Here is a 19,618-nt window from a genome sequence, read left to right on the forward strand (position 1 = left end):
AGTTCTGCTGCATGCAGAGCAATAGATAAGGGACCTTCCAAATAATTGCAGCAGCTGGGAACACCAAGGAGCCCAGCAGACTAGGGACTCATCACTCCCTTCAAGACCCAACCCCTGCTGAACTCCAACTCCCTTTCTGGCCTGTGCCTTCTGCTGGGGCAGATCACCACCTTGTTTGCTCCTCAAAGACCCAACAGCCTAAAGTTCTTCTAGGAGTCTTGCTGGTCACAGGGCAACTGACACAACAGTCTAAAGCCCTCCAATGAGGAGAGCTACACTGAAGGCAACAGCTGGACTGAAGGCCTCCCAGGAGATCTGGTGCACACAGGGTAACAGATCATCAACTTGTCTGATCCTTTGAAAACCTCATAGTCTGAAGGTCTAAAAAATCAGCTGCATTCAGAGCAACAGATCAGCAGCTTGTCTGCCCCTTTGAAGACCCCATAGTCTGAAAGCCACACGGGAGGACTGATATAGCTGTGATATGGTCACAGGCCTCTCAGGAGACCTACAGCAACTTAGTAACACAAGAGGCAGGTTCTAGAAAGAAACATTCAGGCCTTTTAACACCAGACATAATCAGAAAGTGAGCGGCAAGCCAGAGATCATAAGCAACAAAAGTCAATATATGTTGGCATCATCAGAACCCAGTTTTCCCACCACAGCAAGCCCTGGATAAACAACAAACCTGAAAAGCAGGATGCTGACCTAAAAACCTAATCAACCCTTTAAGGGAGATATAAATAACTCACTGAAAGAAATAAAGGAAAACACAGGTTAAAGGGTAGAAGCCCTTAAAGTAGAAACAAATCCCTTAAAAAAATACAGGAAAACACAACCAAACCGGTGAAGGAATTGAGCAAAGTGGTGCAAAACAAAAAGTGGAAGTAGAAACAATGAAGAAAACACAAATGGAGACAACATGGAATTGGAAAACCTAGGAAAAGGGTCAGGAAATACAGCTATAAGCATCATCAACAGAATACAAGAGATAGAAGAAAGAATCTCAGGTATAGAAGATACCTTAGACAATACTGACAACATGGACAAAGAAAATTCAAACCAGAGAAAACTCCTAACCCAAAACACCCAGGAAATTAAAGACACAATGGAAAGACCAATTCTAAGAATAACAGAAATAGAAGAGAGCAAAGATTTCCCACCTCAAAGGACTCCAAACATCTTCAACAAAATCATAGAAGCAAACTTCCCCTACCTAAAGAAAAAGATGGCCATAAATATACAAGAGGCATATAGAACACCAAACACATTAGATCAGAAAAGAAAATCCTCTTGTCACATAATACTCAAAACACTAAATGCACAGAAAAAAGAAAGAATATTATAAGTGGTAAGGGGGAAATGCCAAGTAACGTATAACGGCAGACCTATCAGAATGACACCAGATTTCTTAACAGAGACCCTAAAAGCCAGAAGGGCCTGAACAAAGAGGTAATAAAGACTCTAAGAAAACACATATGCCAGCACAGGCTACTAGTCCCAGTAAAACTCTCAATCGGCATAGATGGAGAAACTGAAATAGTCTAGGAAAAAATCAAATTTAAACAATATCTACCTACCAATGCAGCCCTACAGATTTCATTCAGTTGCGGTCTCCAAGAAACACATCTTGTCCTAAAAGACTGGCATTGTCTTAGTGTGTAATGGTGAATATCCTTATCAAAACCAAATGGAATTAGCAAATTAGCTGGCATCCCAATTCTAGAATGTGAAAATATGGCCTTAAGCAATTTTAATCAGGAGAGATAAAAATGGTCTCTTCATACTAATTAAGAAACAATTCATCATTAATATATTTTAAGTCAAAACAAGAAATTAATCATCTCACAGCAAAAAGAAAAGGAAAGAATCACATACACATACTTCCACTTATAACAAGCATAACAGAAACTAACAATCATTTGTCTTTAGTATCTTTCAACATCAATGGAATCAATTCTCCAATACAAAGACATAAGCTAACAGAATGGATACATAAACAGGATCCAGCATTTTGCTGCATACAAGAAACATACCTCAAAAACAAAGACAGCCACTACCTCATTGTAAAAGACAGGAAAACAAGTCTGCAAAGCAAATGGTCCCAAGAAACAAGCAGCAGTTGCCATTCTCATATCCACTAAACTAGACTTTAAACCAAAAGTTATCAAGTAAAATAGGGAATGGCACTTCATATTCATCAATGGAAAAATCTACCAAGAGAAATTCTCAACTTCTATGCCTCAAATGCAAGGACACCTACATTCACAGACAAAACTTTACTAAACTCAAAGCACACATTGAACCACACAGAATAATAGGGGGAGACTTCAACACCCCACTCTCACCAATGGACAAGTCATTGAAACAGAAATTAAACAGTGATACAGTAAACTAATAGAGGTTATAAACCAAATGGATTTAACAAATATCTATAGAACATTTCACCCTAAAACCAAAGAATACATCTTCTCAGCACCTCATGATATCTTCTCCACCACTAACTATAAAATCTGAAACAAAAAGCCTCAACCTATTCAAGAAGATTGAAATAATCCCATGAATTCTATCAGATCAACACAGACTAAAGCTAAACTTCAAGAACAAAAACAACAGAATACCCACACACGTATGGAAACTGAACAACTCTCTACTCACTGATATCTTGGTCAGGAAAGAAATAAAGAAACTAAAGACTTCCTGAAACACAGTGAAAATGATGATACAGCATACGCAAAATTATGGGACACAATGAAAGCAGTGGTAAAAAGAAAATTCATAACACTGTGTGGCCTGGTAAAGAAACTGTAGAGATCATACACTTAGCAACTTAACAGCACACCTGAATGCCCTAAAACAAAAAGAAGCAAACACACCCAAGAGGTGTATTTATAGGTTATAGGTCAGGAAATAGTCAAACTCAAAGCCCAAATCAAACAAATAGATACAAAGAGAACTCTACAAAGAATCAACAAAACCAAAAGCTGGTTCTTTTAGAAAATCAACTAGATAAACCCCCAGCCAAACTAATTAAAGGGCACTGAGATAGTATCCAAATTAACAAAATCAGAAATGAAAGGGAAACATAACAATAGAAACTGAGGACGTTCAAAATACCATCAGATTCTACTACACAACCATATACTCAAAAAACCCTGGAAAATCTAGATGAAATGCATATTTCAAGATAGATACCATGTACCAAAGTTAAGTCAAGAGGAGAAAAACTACTTAAATAGAACTATATGACTTAAGAAAATAAAAGAAGTCATTTAAATCCTCTCAACCAAAAATAGCCCAGGGCCATATGGCTTTAGTGCAGAATTCTACCAGACCTTCAAAGTAGAGCTAACATCAACACTCCTCAAACTATTCCATAAAAGAGAAACAAAAGGAACACCATCTAATTCATTCTATGAAGCTACAATTACTCTGGTATTATAAATCCAACAAATCTTATCCAACAACAAAAGAGAACTTGAGACTAATTTTGCTTATGAATATGGATTAAAAATACTCAATAAAATTATGAGAAACTGAATCCAAGAACATAACAAAACCATCAATCACAATGATCAAGAAAGAGTCATCCCAGGGATGCAAGGTTTGTTTAATATATGAAAATCCATTAATTTAACCCACTTTATAAATAAATTCAAAGGAAAAAATCACATGATCATTGCATTAGATGCTGAAAATGCCATTGACAAAATATAACTCCCATCATGCTAAAAGTATTGGAGAGATCAGGAATTCAAGGCCCATACCTAAACATAATAAACAAAATACACAGCAAACCAATAACGAATGTCAAATTAAATGGAGAAATACTTGAAACAATCTTACTAAAATCAGGGACAAAACAAGGATTCCATTCTCACCATATCTATTCAATATAGGACTCAACGTTCTAGCTAGAGCAATAAGACAATGAAAGAAGATCAAGGGAATAAAAATTGGCAAAGAAGAAGTCAAGGTATCACTATTTGCAGATGATATGCTAGTACACATAAGCAACACCAAAGATTCTACCAGAAAACTTCTACAGCTGACAAACAACTTCAGCAAAGTGACTGGATATAAAGTTAACTAAAACAAGTCAGTAGCTTTCCTTTATGCAAATGATAAATAGATTGAGAAAGAAATTAAGGAAACAATACCTTTCATAATAATCAGAAATAATATAAAATATCTTGGGGTAAGTCTAACCAAACAAGTGAAATATCTATATGACAAGAACTTCAAATCTCTCAAGAAAGAAATTAAAGAAGACTTCAGAAAATGGAGGGAACTCCCATACTCATGTATTGGTAGAATTGATATAGTAAAAATGGCCATCCTACAAAAAGTAATCTACAGATTCAAAGAAATCCCATAAAAATCCCTAAACAATTCTTCAAAGACATGAAAAGAACAATTCTCAATTTCATATGGAAAAACAAAATACAGAATAGCAAAACCAAATCTTAACAATAAAAGAAGTTCTGGGGGAATCACCATGCCTGACCACAAGCTGTACTGTAGAGCAATAGAGATAAACAAACAAAAAAACTGCATGGTATTAGTACAGAGAAAGGTTGACCAATGGAATAAAATTAAAGATACAGAAATAAAACCATACACTTACGGACACTTGATGTTTGACAAGAAGTGAAAAATACACAGTGGGGAAAAAAGGAAGGATCTTCAATAAATAGTGCTGGTCTAACTGGAAATCATTAAGCAGAAAAATGAAAATAGGTTTATATTTGATACCTTACATAAATCTCAAGTCCAAGTGGATCAAGGACCTCAACATAAAACCAGATACACTGAATCTAATAGAAGAGAAATTGGGGAAAAGCTTCAAACTCATTGGCAAGGGGTTAAATTTCCTAAACAGAATTCCAATGGCTTAGACTTTAAGATCAAAAACTGATAAACTTTTCAGCTTCTGTAAGGCAAAGGACACTGTCAATAGGACAAAATGGCAACTTACAGATTGGGAAAAGATCTTTAGAAACCATACATCTGATACAGGGCTAGTATCCAATATACAAAGAACTCAAGAAGTTAGACTCCAGTGGAGCAACTAACCCTATTAAAATAAGGGTATAAAACTAAACAGGGAATTCACAACAGAGGAATCTCAAATAGCTGAGCAGCACTTAACAAAATGTTCAAAGTCCTTAGTGATCAGGACCCTGATATTCTACCTTACACCAATCAGAATGGCTAACCTCAAAAACTCAGGTGTCAGCACATGTTGGCAAGAATATGGAGAAGGAGGAACACTTTTCCCTTAATATTGAGACTGGAAACTGGCACAACTCTGGAAACCAATCTGGAGGTTCCACAGAAAATTGGAAATAGATCTACCTGAAGACCCAGCTATACCACTCTTGGGCCTATACCTAGAAGATGCCCCACCATGCCCCATGGACACTTGTTCCACTATGTTCATAGTGCCCTTATTTGGAAGACCCAGAAGTTGTAAACAATCCAGATGTCCCACAACAGAAGAATGGATAGAGAAAATGTGGCTCATTTACACAATGGAACACTATTCAGCTATTAAGAATTTGGATACCATGAGTTTTGGAGGCAAATGGATGGAGCTAGAAAATATCATCCTGAGTGAGGTAACTCAGAACCAAAGGTACATGCATGATTGATATCTAGATCTAGATCTAGATCTATATATTCACTAATAAATGGATTATTAGTAAAAACTTACAGAATACTCAGAATTCAATCCAAAAAACGTAAGAAGCTTAATAAGCTAAAAGTTACAAGGGAGGATGCTTCAACCCCACTTGGGAGGGAAAAGAAAGCAATCATGGGGGGCAGAGGGAAGAACCTGAGAGGGAGAGGAAAACAGAGGGGAAAAGGCGAACATGATCATGTATTGGAGGGGAAATCAGGAGTGAAGTGCTGAGGGCCAGCAGAAAGAATGAAAATAGAAAACCTTGAGAAGCAGGAGGTGGGTATATTCTCTAAAATGTACCAGAGACCTGGGAGGTGAGAAATGCTCAGGACTCAAATCGAGGGACCTTAGATGAAATGCCCAACAGTGGGGAGAGGGAACTTGTAGAGTCCACCTCCAGTAGAAAGACAGGGCTTCATGTTCAGGAATGGGTTGCCATCCCACAGTCAAAAACTCTGACCCAGAATTGTTGCTGTCTAAAAGAATTGCAGGGACAAAAATGGAAAAGAGACTGAGGGAAAGGAGTCCCAGTGACCAGCCAAAATTGGGAACCAGTTCAAGTGGAGGCTCCAAGGCCTGACACTATTACTGATGCTTGGTGTGCTTACAGACAGGAACCTAGCATGGTGGCCCTCTGAAAGGCCCAACAAGATGCTGAGTCAGATGCAGAAACTTACAACCATCCAATAGAAGTTGGGTGCCCCTGTGGTTGAGTTAGAAAGAGGCTTAGAGAGGCTAAGGAAGAGGGAAAACCCATAGGAAGACCAGCAGTCTCAGCTAATCTGGAACCCCGAGATCTCTCAGACACTGAGTCACCAACCAGACAGCATAGTCTAACTGATACAAGGCCCCCAACATATAATCAGCACTGGACTGCTTGGTCTGGCCTCCTTGAGAGAAGCACCTAAGCCTAGACATACTTGAGGCCCAAGAGAGTGGGAAAGTCTGGTGGGAAAGATGGGGGGGGGGGAGAAACATCCTCTTGGAGATGGAGGAGGAGGATTGTGATAAGGAACAGTCAGAGGATGGACTGGGTAAGAGATAACAACTGCACTGTAAAAAAGATTAAATAATAATAATAAAATAATAATTTCAAATTATGTTCATACGTATATTATTCTGTATGTTTCTGTACATGAGTATAGTGCCCATGGAAACCAGAAAACAGCACATGCTCTTGTCTGCTGTTCAGCCTCTTCTTGTTTTGTTATTTGTAACTTACTTCTATTTTATGTATATGAGTGCTTTTCTTGAAAGCATGTACATGCATACATCAGAAGATATAAGCCAGCATAAAGGTATCCTGGAATTGGTGTTACAGTGACTGAACTATCACACAGGTTTTGGGAACCAAACCTAGTTTCTGTGCAAGAACCACATGTGCTATTAACAGGTATTTCACATCTCCAGCCCCACCTTATCAATTATCCTTAAAACACCAATGGAAACACATCACTTTTATTTTTTTGTTTGTGTCAACAGAGACACACTCTAAGCAGCAACGTTTGTACTTGTTCTGACGTTGCACATTTAGCCTTCTAAGTGTTGGGATTACGAATACAAAATATTACCTGCTACTGATCTTCAATTCCTATAACATTCAATTTGAATTCTAGAAAGCATTCAATCTAGTCACTTTGAAGTCAAAGGAACCTTTTGTGTCTTCATATGATAAAATTAGATTATAAATCTAAGGAATATCAATTGACTTTCATAACATCTTTATTCCATGTGGTAATATTCCATATCAATACCATTTTCGGTACCTTTTATCAGTTATCCAAATAAAATGTCTTACCTACTTATAACACCAATGATAGTCACAAGAATGACAAGATATTAATAAACATAAAATAAAGGACAGTCACAAGACAGTGGTTAAAAACAGCTGTTTAGCTGAATTTAAAGCCCATTTAAGAGTGGGGAAATTATACATACTGGAAAATCCCTGAAGCAAGTGAGGTTATTGCCCTCAGAAAATGACCTTCTACTACTACTACTACTACTACACACATACACACACACAAACATCTATGTGTACAAACATGTGTGCATGTGTGTATATATATATATATGTGTGTGTGTGTGTGTGTATACCTTAGATGCACATATATGTATATGTACAAATATATACATACATGTATAATATGCATGTGTATATATGCACTTATATTAGTATATATAAATGTATATATTGATGAGATTAGATATATCTGTAGCATTAGCTTCAGGACAGCCTAGACTACACAGAGATACTCTGTCTTAAAAAGTAAAAATAGAAAAATAAATAATTGCCATATGATACAATTACACCATATCTGGGCTTATACCCCAATGTATATATCCATATATGCACTATCTATATAATGCAGGGGGTGCAGTTTGGGCATGTGTATAGTTAGAAAGGTTCTATTTCACAATACAAAAGAAGACAAACTTGTGTCAATCTCATACACTGTTGGTATAAAATATGAACTATTCCAGACATTTTTTTTTATATATTCTATTTACATTTCAGGTGCCATCCCCTTTACCCATTTCCCCTCCCTAGAAAACACCTATCACATGCCCCCTTTTCCTTTTTGCTTTTATACATTTTCTAAATGTTAATCAAAGGCTTTATAAGTTTGGTAATGCTCAATCAAAACTGTAACCCAATACCCAACCTAGATACATAAACTATCTTTGACTGGTGGAGATACGTGAACATCTGCCTCCATGCCCCCCCTCTCTTTCTCTCTCTCATCACCTAGCTTCACCCTTCCTATTAAAATAAATTTTTTTTCTCTCAAAATGCAATTGTAGCATAATTATTCCTAATTGTACCAGTGAGGTACAAGATAGTCCTAATACCCAGTGCATCATTTCTGAAAGCAGTCTGGTTACAAGACATACAACTACCAGCAGAGTAATGGTGGTGAACACCTTAATCACAGCATTCAGGAGTCAGAGGCAAGCAGATGTCTGAGTAAAAGACCATCCATTTATATATAGAGAATTCCAGGACAGCCAGGGCTACACAGAGAAAATGTGCAACTGCCATATGATTAAGTTATACTACTCCTGGGCATATACCCAAGGACTTTATATACTACTATAAGAAATATTTACACATCTCTGTTCATTGAAGTTCTATTCTCAATAGCTAGGAAATGGAACTTAGATGTTCATAAACAGATGGATGGCAAATAATTATTATACATATACTATGGAATACTAGTGCTAAAGAAAACTGAAATTTTGTAATTGGTAAAAAATGGAAAAGATTTGAACAAGACTAAGTAAATATAGTTTTCTACTAAATAAATCCTAGCTTCAGATATCAGTTCTTGCTTTGTGTGTTTAACATGGAACACAAGTTAGAGGTCTGAGAAATAAAAAGACACTGAAAGGCATTATGTTATGAGCTACGGGGTAGTATGTAGTAGTAACAAACACATTTTGAAGTGTAATACTGGTGGGTTTAATCACAGGATAAAGTTCAAGTACAGAAAATTCAGGCTGAAGAAGGAAGATAAAGCCATATAGAAGCCAAAAGTCTTGTAACACACTTTACAAAACCATGTCGAGGGATAGTAGTATACATGATGGGGTCAGGAATACAGAAACTTAAATATTTAAGCAGTATTCATGGGTTCAAAGAAAAGGTGGGAATAGTTTGTGTTCAACAGACTAATGATTTATTTAAAAAACACTACTTAATCTCTAAGAATTCAAATTTAATTACTTTGTGTGGGTGAACAATGTCCCCATAAGATAGGTATTGCTAAATGTTAATATTAGCACAAGATATAGAAAATGTACCAAACAGTTAAGTCAGGAAGATCCCAGGTCTCCAATGCAACACAGACTATTACATTGATTGTCCTTGGTATCCCACCATAATCACATGGAAAGACCTTATGTCAAAAGGTAACACACACTTCAGATGATGCTATCAGTATCAAAGGAACCACAAAAATTTCTCCTTTCTTGCTAGTATTATTGAATTAAATAAGTCATGGGATACCCCACTATTATGGTAAGAATGTCTCCAGAATGCTAAAACAATAAAGTGATTGCCATTTTCCCCAGTTATTCACGACAACTTTTTAAGACCCTACTGTAGGGCATATCACCTGTAAGATCTAATGGAAATCAATCTGAAAACAAGAAGACTTTCTTCATGCTGGCTACCTTCCATGGTGTTGTAATGTTCTGCTGTAAGTTGCAAGCTGCTAGGGGAGAAAAGATATCAACAATCCTACTCAATGGCAGACCCTATATGCTATAGTAATGATGTTTAACAGCAGCATGAAAATTATAAGCAAATGGATGAAACCTGTTGTACTAGAGGTAACTTAATGCATAGCAGTGTAATCCTACTCAAAAGCCAAAAGAAGAGGTCTTAAGTCTTAGGATACGAATGCTACTGTTGCTTTGCTAAATAATCATCATGCCAAATTCCTTTTTGAATATTTATGATTATGCCTATAAATTCAGGCTGATATTAGCTTAGGTCTGAAGAATTTCTTTTCACAGGAGACAGATGTTAATGGAGATATATAACTTGTTAACATGCTGAAGATAAAAAAGACTGAATGCTCAATACCACTTATTAATACTACCACCGCCAAGGCTCATTGACATTGTATAGGAGGAAACAAAAGGATGTAAGTGACAAGGTTGTGGAAGAGTACTGTGTGGTTATTGTCCTGAGGTAGGGGAAAAGTAAAGAATGAAAGAAAAAGTATTGATTATCTGTAACAGATCAATCCAGGCAAAATCTCACAATAGAGTATATAGATTATCTTTAAGACTCAGTGCTTCCAGAGGTATTATTGACAGAGGATAGTTGTTGGAAGAGAAAGAATAAAGATTTTGGAGTATACACTTCTCATGCTCTCATGAAAGGTAGCACACCCATTCACATTACAGTTTTTGTATCCTATATATCCATCTATCTTATTCTCCTGTATCTATCCCATCTATTTTTTAATAAACAAAGTAACTGACCCTGTCCTGATCTAAAACTATCCTACTATTTTATTCTTTCCTTTTGTTCCTCCCTTTTTTTTCCCTTTCCAAAACCTCTGTCTCCTTTTCCTCTGGTTGTTCTTCTAGTCAATTACATATTCTGGCCCTGGTCCTCGGGTCCTTATACCTCACACTCTCAAAACAGGAAAATTACTCATTATCTGACTACAAAGCTTTACCTCTAAACTTCAAGCAACTCCATATAGTTACCACTTCTAATTTCATTCCTTCTCTGCCACTTTTCATTTCCCTGTTATATACCATTTTCAATATTTTTCTTTTGTTTTAAACTTTTAATTTATTTTGTTAATATACTTTTTAACTAAGTATATTAAAGTAGTAACTAAGGGATGACCTTTGTATATTTGAATATTGTTCTATTTTCCTATTAAGTCTGGCAAGTCTATTTTCCTATCAAGTTTGGCAGTCTGGCAAGTGACTGTTGTAGTGGAAGTCTAGGGAAATAGTTTCCCTGAATAAATGAAAGTGAATAAATATATGAACAAAAAGAAAACAAAAAATCTATAATGAAATATGTTAAGGTTATACATTTTTATTAAATAAAGACAAATAATATGAATACTATAAAAATTGATATGATCCTCCAAGTCAAATATAGACCATAGTGACAATTAGGATAGAAAAGTAAGACAAAGAAATCAAGACATGAAAACAAGGCAGAAATTTGTGATATTTAGTCAAGAAGAACCTTAAGTTTAAAAAGTATATATCTTTAAAAGATCTTGAATGTATGAATTATGAAACTAGAAGAATGGAGAAAACTGCATGCAAAAAGGAATAGAATATATATTTAGTATTATAGTAAAAAATATATTCAGATTGAAGGTAAGGACAGTTATTCTGGCATATTTGTGACATATTCTTCATGTCACAAAACATACAGAAAATGGTATTTTGAGAAATTAAATAGGGAAACACAGTGGCATATATAAAACAGGCCCAAGAGAACAAAAACAAAAAAGCAGAAGTGCACTGAAAATTTTAATTCAAGTTCTGAAAGAACACATTTGTAAACCAAAGCTATTTAGCTCAGAAAAACAGATATGACTTTGAAAAGATAATTAAAACATTCTATGACAAAAGCAGACTAAAGGATTATAAGATCAAAAAGATGTTTATATATTGGGCAGTAGAAATAATCCTTATCCTAAAGTAAGAGGTAAAACTACCCAAGAAGGAACAAAGAAAAAAAATTATACTACAAAATGAGAATTAAGAAAATATCATAAACTACAAAAATATAGGAATTAATACATGATGCACAATAAACATAATAGTAGTCAACTGTGCCAACTTACAGAGAAGACAGCACATGTTTGTAAAGACAGTATTAATTGAACATAGTAAGATACAAAATCACAGTAACAAAATGATTGAAGTTCATGAGACTAAGAGGAAATGAATAATATATTTATTCATGAAATATAATATTAATCAGCAGATTTCATCCAGTTGCAGTCTTCAAGAAACATATCTTGTCCTAAAAGAATGGCACTCAGTGTATAATGCTGAATATCCTTATCCAAACCAAATGGAACTAGGAAATTAATTGAAATAATAATTTAACAATGTGAAAAATGTCATTAAGCCACTTTTAATCAGGAGAAATAAAAATAATTCCTTCATACTGATTAAAAAACAATTCATCATTAATGTATCATAAGTGAAAACAAGAAATAATCATCTCAGAGCAAAACCAAAGAGAATCACATACAAATAATGCCACCTACAACAACAAACACTAACAGAAACTAATGATCATCTGTCTTTAATATCTCTCAATATCAATGGATTCAATTCCCCAAAAAAGGACATAAGCTAACAGACTGGATACACAAGCAGGAGCAAGCATTGCTGCATACAAGAAACACACATCAATGCCAAAAAGACACTACCTCAGTGTAAAAGGCTGGAAAAAAGTCTGCAAAGCAAATTGTCCCAAGAAATAAGCAGGAGTTGCCATTCTAAAATTCAGTAAAATAGATTTTCAACCAAAAGTTATCATGAAGCAGATGGGAAAGGACACTTTTTCAAAGGAAAAATCAACCAAGAGAAAGGTACAATTCTGAACATTTTTGTCCCAAATACAAGGGCACCCACATTTATAAAATTTCTTTGGTGTCTTTTGTAAAGTTTTGTTATACAACCCCACCACTACTAAAGTTCAAAACACAGATTGAACACTATGCAATAATAGGGGAAGACTTCAACACCCCACTTTCACCAATGGACAGGTCAATGAAACACACTGTAAACAAAGACACAGTGAAACTAATAAAGTTCGTGAAACAAATGGATTTAACAATATATACATAACATTTCACCCTAAAACAAAAACATACTTTCTTCTCAGCACCTCATAGTGCCTTCTCCAAAACTGACCATAACTGTTCACAAAACAAGCCTTTGATTCAGGAAGACTGAAATAATCCCATGCATCCTTTAAGATCACCGGGAACTAAGGCTGGACTTCGATACAGGGAAAAAAAAACCCACATACCCTTTAAAACTGAACAACTCTCTACTCACACTGATAACTTCGTCAGGGAAGAAATAAAGAAATTAAAGACTTCCTGAAACACAATAAAAATGATGATACAGCATATCTCAAATTATAGGACAATGAAAGCAGTGGTAAGAGCACTAAGTGCCTGCCCGCATAAAGAAACTGGAGAGATCCTACACTCGAAACTTAACAGCATACCTGAGAGCTCTAGAACAAAAAGAAACAGAAAGATGCACCTGCCTCTTCTTCCTGATATTAAAGGTGTGAAACCACCTTTTTTCCAAAATAAAAGATGACCAAAGAGGATAGAAAAAAGTGTGTGGGGGGGGTTGTAGAACAAAACTTGACAAAAGACACCAAAGAAATTTAGAATACTATAGAAAATATGGAGAATATTGTAAACTCTATACTTCTTTAATCTGGAAAACCTCAAAGTGGATAACTTTTTTAGATTAGCCAAACCAACAAAGTTAAACCGACTCAATAAATTAAAAATATCCAAATAATGAGACTAAAATAGCAATAACAATCTTTCCAGAAAAAAGTTTAAGGCCAGATAAACTCAGTATATTTTTAACAGACATTCAAACACAATATACTACCAGTGTTTCTTAAACTATTTGAATCATAGAAATAGAAGGAAAACTTCCAAACTTCTATAGAGCAAGCATCACTTTAATACCCAAAGTAGATAAAGACAGAACAGAAAACTACAAAAGAACATAGACTTTAAAATGTTCAAATAATTGCACACTAAAGATATATATCAAAAAGATTACCATAACTAACCTGACTTTGTCCCTGAAATTCAGTGCTGGTTAAACATTACAGAAATCAAAATAAACCACATAAATGTACCTAAATGTCCGTCAACTGAAAAATGGATAAGGAAAATATGGTACATATACATTCTGGAACACTACTGAGGAAATAAACTTGAAACTTTGAGTTAAATGGATAAAGGTAGAAAATATTGAGAGGTAACCCAGACTCACAGAGACATAATCTGTAGTTGGGAGGCTCCTAACTCCACATAGTACATGATTATAGAAACCAGGAGTGTAAAATGAAACCTTTGCCATAATAATGGATTTGAATTTAGTATAGAGGAAAATAGAAAGTAATTAAGCAATCAGAACATGGGGAAAAGGTTTGTTCCTCAGAGAGGAAAATAAATGTAATACAAATATTTGAAAGGCTATAGGTATTATTATATTAACTCGTGACCCTAGGAGATGGAGAGAAAGTTCAATAGTTAAAAGCAGAGGACCTAGATTTAATTCCCAAGACCCACATCACAACTCACAGAGGTCTGTAACTCCAGTCCAGTGAATCTGGCCCTCACATAAAAATAAAACATATATTTATAGAGCAGGATGAGGGCATTGGGGAAGAGTGATGGAGAGATGGCTCAGTAGTTAAGATGGCTATTCTGCCAGAGGTATTGAGTTCAATTCCCAGCAAACAGACTGTGGCTCACAACTATCTTTAATTGGATAAGATGTCCTCTTGTAGTAGACAGGCACATAGGCAGATAGAGCACTCATGTAAACAAAATAAATAAATCTTAAATAAAAAAAATATTTATCTTGGTAGCAAAGATTATGAAACCTAGAAAGTATAAGGTAGTTGAAGATTTTGTTTTCTAGAAATGTAAAAAGCTACATTCAAAGTCTCATCAATAGACTACCTGTGGTAAGCAAACATGGAATCTATTGACATACCAAAGTGGATAGGGAAAATTCTATATAGCCTGACCCCTAAAAGCAGCAGAGTCATAAAGATATTATCATGAAAGTTAGTTCTCCTAAAGTAAATTAGTAGTCCAGTGCCTAATTATCAGTGCTGAAACCAAATATACCTGTGATATTATAAGCTTGAAGAATATATCTATTAATCTGTATGTACTTATATATGTATTCTACACAAAAATAAGAGTCCATTAATTTGAAGAAAAAAAGGGAAAGATGTATGGGAAGATGTGGCAGTAGGAAAGAAAAAGGAGAAATATTATAATTGTATTATAGTCTCAATTTTTAAAATAAAGTATTATAAAAATATTTATCCTAAAACACAATCTACAATTAAATATAATTATCATTAAATTCCAGCACCTTTTTTTAAAGAAAAAGAAATTTTTAAAATTCATATGAAAAGATAAAAGAACAATAGAGAGGTAATCCTAAACAATGAGGTTATTATTTGAGAAATTAATGTATGATTTTAGGTTTTACTATAGAGCCTCAGCCATATTAATAAAACTAGTACTTTACAAGCTAGGAAACATTTATTTCAATCAAAGAAATAGAAGTCCAATATAGAAACTTACTTACATAGCCACCACATACTTCATATAAATATCCAAAAGACAGGGGATATATGGCCTTTTGGGAAAAACATAATATGCCATCTTTATGCTAAATAAATATAGGAAGACAATAATTCCTGAAGAGTTACATAGCTATGTCAGTAGATTATTTCATTGCTAACCCCTCAATGAATCTTTTTTAAATAGATTATAATTAAGAAATCTTCAACAAAAAAGCAATCTAAAGAGTTTATAACAACTAAGCCAACTCTACAGAACATACTTTAATAAACAAACTTTTATCCTGAAGAATATGATAAACCCCATGTAAGAAGCTACAGCCCCAAGTGAAATATCTCTATTAACCATCCTTTCAAGACTCATATGTTGAATAGTGTATGGAAAGACTAATGGTGTCAAACATCAAGAAAATTGTATTTTCTAATACAAAAAATGGGCAGATGCATTTAAATGAACTAAGTACTGGAAGCATGCCCCAAACCTGCTAAAATTCAACCCAGAAAATATCTATTCATGGAAAATGGAAGTGAAGATACATTGGCATTTGATTGGCATTTGATTGCCAATGGACAGCAAAAAAATATTATTCATTTGAAAGGATCTCAGAAACGAACCCTACTAGTCAACTTAAAACCACAATATTCTCATAAGAAGCAAAAAGGAAAACAGAAAACAAAACACTGACTCAATAAAGACAAGGCTTGTATCAATGCCTAGAATTACATTAGCACCAATTCAAATGCCTAGATACCAATATAAAAAAAGTATCAATAATAGCAAAAACACTATCTCCATTACAGCCCACTAACCATACTTTATTAGGTCCAGAGAAATGTAACATAGCTGAAATATAAGACAAGTGTTTTAAAATAGCTGCAATGTTATAAGACATGAATAAATCCATTAATAAAATCTAGGAAAATACAAAAAGCTAGATAAAAAGTTCAACACATGAACATGCAAAAACAATCAAAAAGGACAACTAAAACTGAGGGAAAATGGAAATGAAAAATGGAAAAAATTAGAAAACCTGAACAAGAAGCTGAGAGAAACCTCATAAATAGAATACAGAGTTGGTAGAGAAAAGCTCTGGCAAAACTTTCTACCACAAAGGATGAAGACATACTATAATAAAACAAGTTTAAGCAATTAACTAAAGTCTCAGCCCTACAGAAGGAACTAGGAGCAAATTTCAGTTATAAGAGGTTATCCACCACCAAGAAAACATCAGGACCAAGTAAACTTAGAGAAACAATTCAAAAGGGGCGAGGCTTAAATGACAAAACCAAAATAACAGGAGTCAAGCAACACAGTTCCTTGATAATGAATCACGATTAACATGATCAAAAACAATTAACCAAGGGGACTTGGTAAATCTTTGCATATGCCTCAAAAACAAGGACACCCATGTTAATAAAAGAAATATATTACAGCAAAAAATTACATATTGACACTTACATAGTAATAGTAGATAAACTAAATACCAAACTCTTGTTGATAGACATGGCATCCATTCAAAAACTAAAAGAAATGGAAGCGCAAACTGACATCATAATCTAAATAGTCCTAACAATTATTTATAGAATATTCTACTGAAACACAAGAATATACCCTTATTCCTACCAGCTTATGAAACTCTCTCCAAAATTAACCATATATTCTCACATAAAGCACATCTCTAAAGGCTCAAGAAATTTGAGTTAACATCATGAATCTTCTCTAAACATCATGGTTAAAGCTGGAAATCAACAACAGAAACCTTGCAAACATGAAAACTGAAAGTCACCACTGAATTAAAAATAAATCAAAACAGAAATTAAAGGCTTTCTAGAGCAGAATGAAAACAATTTCATAATGTAACCAAACTCATGAGATACAATAATGGTCATTCTAAGAGGCAAGTAAGTAGAACAGTGGTTCTCAACCTACCTAACCCTTTAGAATGGTTCCTCGTGTTGTATTAGCTTCACCTATACAATTATTTTCATTGCTAGATAACTGTAGTTTTCCTCCTGTTATGAATCATACTGTAAACATGTGATATGCAGGACATATGATATGTGACCCTTGTGAAAAATCATTTTATCCTCACAGGATGAGAACCACTGTTCTAGAACAAAAAGCAGTATTACCCCGAAGGAGTAAATGGCAACAAAATCACCAAAAACACAAAGAATGAATGAAACAGTTGGTATTTTAAGAAAAAAAAATCACAAAGAATGCCCTTATCCAATTTAACTAAAAGGTGAATAAAAAAATTTCCAAATTAACAATATTAGAAAGTAAGAGTGGACAAAAGAAAAGGCATCAGAGAAATCCAAAGAATTATAAGGGCACACTCTTATAGTCTACCAAAATAAAAAATCTGAATAAAATGCATAATTATCTAAATCCATACAACCTACCAAAGTTAAAACAATTACAAATAAGCAATTTAAGAAGACCTAAACACACTAGTGAAACAGAAGCTATCATTAAAACTCAACCAAAAAGTACCAGATGGTGTTAGTACAGAATTCCACCAGAATTTCAAAACCAAATGCAATATTCATTACGTTATTTCATAAAATAGATACAAAAGGAACACTGCCAAGTTCTTTTTATGATGCTGGTTACTTGAAAGCAGGGATAATAATACATATAATTCTATTTATAAGTTGCAAGTGGACTGAAAAACAAAGCAAACAATTCCTTATACAGAAATCTCTATAAACATATATTCAGGTAACTCTGACCAAGCAAGGGAAAACTTGTAGTAAGATATGAGAAGATTAAAATATCTATGTCCATGGATCATTAGGATTAAATGACTATTTTGCCAAAATCAATGTAATGATCCAATGTAATCACCAACAAAATTTTAGCACAATCCCTCACAGAACATATATGAACAGAAAGAATCTTAATGAAATCCCCAAAGAACAGAAACGATTCCCAACTGGACATCTCTGATCACCAAATGTAGATTCCAGTATAGGGACTGGAAAGGGAAATAGAGTAGATAGTTATAAAATATTTGGGGACCAAGCAAAAGGATATAATCTAATTGAAGTCACCAAATAATGGAGACAAAGACCCAATTGGCAATCTCTTATATTTAAATGAAGGTTCCATTCCTGGGATTGTGTTACATGTACTTGAGTTGTTGTACAAAGGGGTCTAATGGGAATCCCCAAGCAACCCAGGCTACCAAACATTTAAAAAAATGATCATGTAGAAAATTTGGAAGCAGACTGATGTAGGTTTTAAAGATATTCAATACTCAGACTTCAGAAAAATGAAAATTAAACTACTTTGACCTTCAATCTTAACACCATTAGAATGGTTCCTAGTGTAAACACAAGTGATTGAAAGGTAATAAGGAAAGGTAAACAGTGTTAAGAGGTAATCTAATTTAGAAACGAAGGAAATTTGTGTAGAACTTCCCCCACAAAATGAAAATCTGTTCAAAAATCTAACATTACTCTTCCTGAGAATCTACACAATTTACTACTGGAGATATAACTGCATTCATGCTTATTGATGCATCAGTGAAGCAGAAAATACTGAACCATAAGCAATTGCTCAAAAGTTTTTCAGCAAGTGGCTTTTCAATGCGCAGTAATATCAGAGATATTAAAAGAAAGGGAAGTTTCAAAATTCAAGAATTCAAGTATGGCAAAGAGCTGGCAGATGCTGTCATCAGGACATGAAACAGCAACTGTACAAATGGCTCTGCAGTACCCATAGATGTATAACTGTAAAGGATAAATTTATGTTTCATTATTTATGGGGTGTGTTTCATATAACTATACACTTCTTGGGAATATACAGGAAATGAATGGTTGCTAGAAAAAAGAAGTGATACAATGATGTAGTATTACTCATGTTAAAAAAATAATGTGCCGGGCAGTGGTGGGGCAAGCCTTTAATCCCAGCACTTGGGAGGCAGAGGCAGGCGGATTTCTGAGTTCGAGGCCAGCCTGGTCTACAGAGTTAGTTCCAGGACAGCCAGAACTATACAGAGAAACCCTGTCTTGAAAAACCAAAAAAAAAAAAAAAATAATGCTGTTAATGTTAA

The sequence above is a fragment of the Arvicanthis niloticus genome, chromosome 1, assembly GCF_011762505.2.
Source record: "Arvicanthis niloticus isolate mArvNil1 chromosome 1, mArvNil1.pat.X, whole genome shotgun sequence".
Taxonomy (NCBI): Eukaryota; Metazoa; Chordata; class Mammalia; order Rodentia; family Muridae; genus Arvicanthis; species Arvicanthis niloticus.